The 2,960-nt window shown below is 51.8% G+C and overlaps 6 non-coding genes and 1 pseudogene across 6 annotated transcripts; all 7 read left to right on the forward strand.

The window, feature by feature from the left end:
* Window positions 1–331: 331 nt before the first annotated feature.
* On the forward strand, window positions 332–450 carry LOC123175180 (5S ribosomal RNA). Its single transcript, XR_006487678.1, has one exon. It is a non-coding gene; the product is annotated as a 5S ribosomal RNA (ribosomal RNA).
* A 297-nt stretch (window positions 451–747) lies between these two features.
* Window positions 748–866, forward strand: LOC123175175 (5S ribosomal RNA). Its single transcript, XR_006487674.1, has one exon. It is a non-coding gene; the product is annotated as a 5S ribosomal RNA (ribosomal RNA).
* Window positions 867–1,163: 297 nt separating this feature from the next.
* Window positions 1,164–1,282, forward strand: LOC123175182 (5S ribosomal RNA). The gene has a single exon (XR_006487680.1). It is a non-coding gene; the product is annotated as a 5S ribosomal RNA (ribosomal RNA).
* A 304-nt stretch (window positions 1,283–1,586) lies between these two features.
* On the forward strand, window positions 1,587–1,690 carry LOC123175183 (uncharacterized; annotated as a pseudogene).
* Window positions 1,691–1,693: 3 nt separating this feature from the next.
* On the forward strand, window positions 1,694–1,811 carry LOC123175181 (5S ribosomal RNA). The gene has a single exon (XR_006487679.1). It is a non-coding gene; the product is annotated as a 5S ribosomal RNA (ribosomal RNA).
* Window positions 1,812–2,108: 297 nt separating this feature from the next.
* On the forward strand, window positions 2,109–2,227 carry LOC123175179 (5S ribosomal RNA). Its single transcript, XR_006487677.1, has one exon. It is a non-coding gene; the product is annotated as a 5S ribosomal RNA (ribosomal RNA).
* Window positions 2,228–2,524: 297 nt separating this feature from the next.
* LOC123175178 (5S ribosomal RNA) lies at window positions 2,525–2,643 on the forward strand. Its single transcript, XR_006487676.1, has one exon. It is a non-coding gene; the product is annotated as a 5S ribosomal RNA (ribosomal RNA).
* The last annotated feature ends 317 nt before the right edge of the window (window positions 2,644–2,960 follow it).

Below are 2,960 nucleotides of genomic sequence, written 5' to 3' on the forward strand. Positions count from 1 at the left end.
GGTGACCTCTTGGGAAGTCCTCGTGTTGCATTCCCTTTTTAATTTTTTTCGCGCCGCTTGCAAAACAAAACGCACGTGTAAGTAATATATTTACCGTGTTTTATTATTTTGCACGAGTGCGGTAAGTCATAGCTGGGTGCTCACGATTCACGGGTCCAGCGTCGGCGTTGTGGCGCGGCAAGCGTGCACTGGTGCGGTTGAGAGGGAGGGGTGGAAACCGCGTTAAACTCGTCTCCGTAGTTGAGAGGGAGCGGCCAAAGCAATGTACAATCGTCTTTGTAGTGGAGCTGGGAGGGGCAAGGATAAGGGACAAAGACCGGGATAACATGTCGGATGCGATCATACCAGCACTAAAGCACCGGATCCCATCAGAACTCCGAAGTTAAGCGTGCTTGGGCGAGAGTAGTACTAGGATGGGTGACCTCCTGGGTAGTCCTCGTGTTACATTCCCTTTTTAATTTTTTTCGCGCCGCTTGCAAAACAAAACGCACGTGTAAGTAATATATTTACCGTGTTTTATTATTTTGCACGAGTGCGGTAAGTCATAGCTGGGTGCTCACGATTCACGGGTCCAGCGTCGGCGTTGTGGCGCGGCAAGCGTGCACTGGTGCGGTTGAGAGGGAGGGGTGGAAACCGCGTTAAACTCGTCTCCGTAGTTGAGAGGGAGCGGCCAAAGCAACGTACAATCGTCTTCGTAGTGGAGCTGGGAGTGGCAAGGATAAGGGACGAAGACCGGGGTAACATGTCGAATGCGATCATACCAGCACTAAAGCACCGGATCCCATCAGAACTCCGAAGTTAAGCGTGCTTGGGCGAGAGTAGTACTAGGATGGGTGACCTCCTGGGAAGTCCTCGTGTTGCATTCCCTTTTTAATATTTTTCGCGCCGCTTGCAAAACAAAACGCACGTGTAAGTAATATATTTACCGTGTTTTATTATTTTGCACGAGTGCGGTAAGTCATAGCTGGGTGCTCACGATTCACGGGTCCAGCGTCGGCGTTGTGGCGCGGCAAGCGTGCACTGGTGCGGTTGAGAGGGAGGGGTGGAAACCGCGTTAAACTCGTCTCCGTAGTTGAGAGGGAGCGGCCAAAGCAATGTACAATCGTCTTTGTAGTGGAGCTGGGAGGGGCAAGGATAAGGGACGAAGACCGGGGTAACATGTCGGATGTGATCATACCAGCACTAAAGCACCGGATCCCATCAAAACTCCGAAGTTAGGCGTGCTTGGGCGAGAGTAGTACTAGGATGGGTGACCTCCTGGGAAGTCCTCGTGTTGCATTCCCTTTTTAATTTTTTTCGCGCCGCTTGCAAAACAAAACGCACGTGTAAGTAATATATTTACCGTGTTTTATTATTTTGCACGAGTGCGGTAAGTCATAGCTGGGTGCTCACGATTCCCGGGTCCAGCGTCGGCGTTGTGGCGCGGCAAGCGTGCACTGGTGCGGTTGAGAGGGAGGGGTGGAAACCGCGTTAAACTCGTCTCCGTAGTTGAGAGGGAGCGGCCAAAGCAATGTACAATCGTCTTTGTAGTGGAGCTGGGAGGGGCAAGGATAAGGGACGAAGACCGGGGTAACATGTCGGATGCGATCATACCAGCACTAAAGCACCGGATCCCATCAGAACTCCGAAGTTAAGCGTGCTTGGGCGAGAGTAGTACTAGGATGGGTGACCTCCTGGGAAGTCCTCGTGTGTCAGATGCGATCATACCAGCACTAAAGCACCGGATCCCATCAGAACTCCGAAGTTAAGCGTGCTTGGGCGAGAGTAGTACTAGAATGGGTGACCTCCTGGAAGTCCTCGTGTTGCATTCCCTTTTTAATTTTTTTCGCGCCGCTTGCAAAGCAAAACGCACGTGTAAGTAATATATTTATCGTGTTTTATTATTTTGCACGAGTGCGGTAAGTCATAGCTGGGTGCTCACGATTCACGGGTCCAGCGTCGGCGTTGTGGCGCGGCAAGCGTGCACTGGTGCGGTTGAGAGGGAGGGGTGGAAACCGCGTTAAACTCGTCTCCGTAGTTGAGAGGGAGCGGCCAAAGCAATGTACAATCGTCTTTGTAGTGGAGCTGGGAGGGGCAAGGATAAGGGACGAAGACCGGGGTAACATGTCGGATGCGATCATACCAGCACTAAAGCACTGGATCCCATCAGAACTCCGAATTTAAGCGTGCTTGGGCGAGAGTAGTACTAGGATGGGTGACCTCCTGGGAAGTCCTCGTGTTGCATTCCCTTTTTAATTTTTTTCGCGCCGCTTGCAAAACAAAACGCACGTGTAAGTAATATATTTACCGTGTTTTATTATTTTGCACGAGTACGGTAAGTCATAGCTGGGTGCTCACGATTCACGGGTCCAGCGTCGGCGTTGTGGCGCGGCAAGCGTGCACTGGTGCGGTTGAGAGGGAGGGGTGGAAACCGCGTTAAACTCGTCTCCGTAGTTGAGAGGGAGCGGCCAAAGCAATGTACAATCGTCTTTGTAGTGGAGCTGGGAGGGGCAAGGATAAGGGACGAAGACCGGGGTAACATGTTGGATGCGATCATACCAGCACTAAAGCACCGGATCCCATCAGAACTCCTAAGTTAAGCGTGCTTGGGCGAGAGTAGTACTAGGATGGGTGACCTCCTGGGAAGTCCTCGTGTTGCATTCCCTTTTTAATTTTTTTCGCGCCGCTTGCAAAACAAAACGCACGTGTAAGTAATATATTTACCGTGTTTTATTATTTTGCACAAGTGCGGTAAGTCATAGCTGGGTGCTCACGATTCACGGGTCCAGCGTCGGCGTTGTGGCGCGGCAAGCGTGCACTGGTGCGGTTGAGAGGGAGGGGTGGAAACCGCGTTAAACTCGTCTCCGTAGTTGAGAGGGAGCGGCCAAAGCAATGTACAATCGTCTTTGTAGTGGAGCTGGGAGGGGCAAGGATAAGGGACGAAGACCAGGGTAACATGTCGGATGCGATCATACCAGCAC

This window comes from Triticum aestivum, unplaced genomic scaffold (assembly GCF_018294505.1).
Source record: "Triticum aestivum cultivar Chinese Spring unplaced genomic scaffold, IWGSC CS RefSeq v2.1 scaffold40085, whole genome shotgun sequence".
In the NCBI taxonomy this organism is placed as follows: domain Eukaryota; kingdom Viridiplantae; phylum Streptophyta; class Magnoliopsida; order Poales; family Poaceae; genus Triticum; species Triticum aestivum.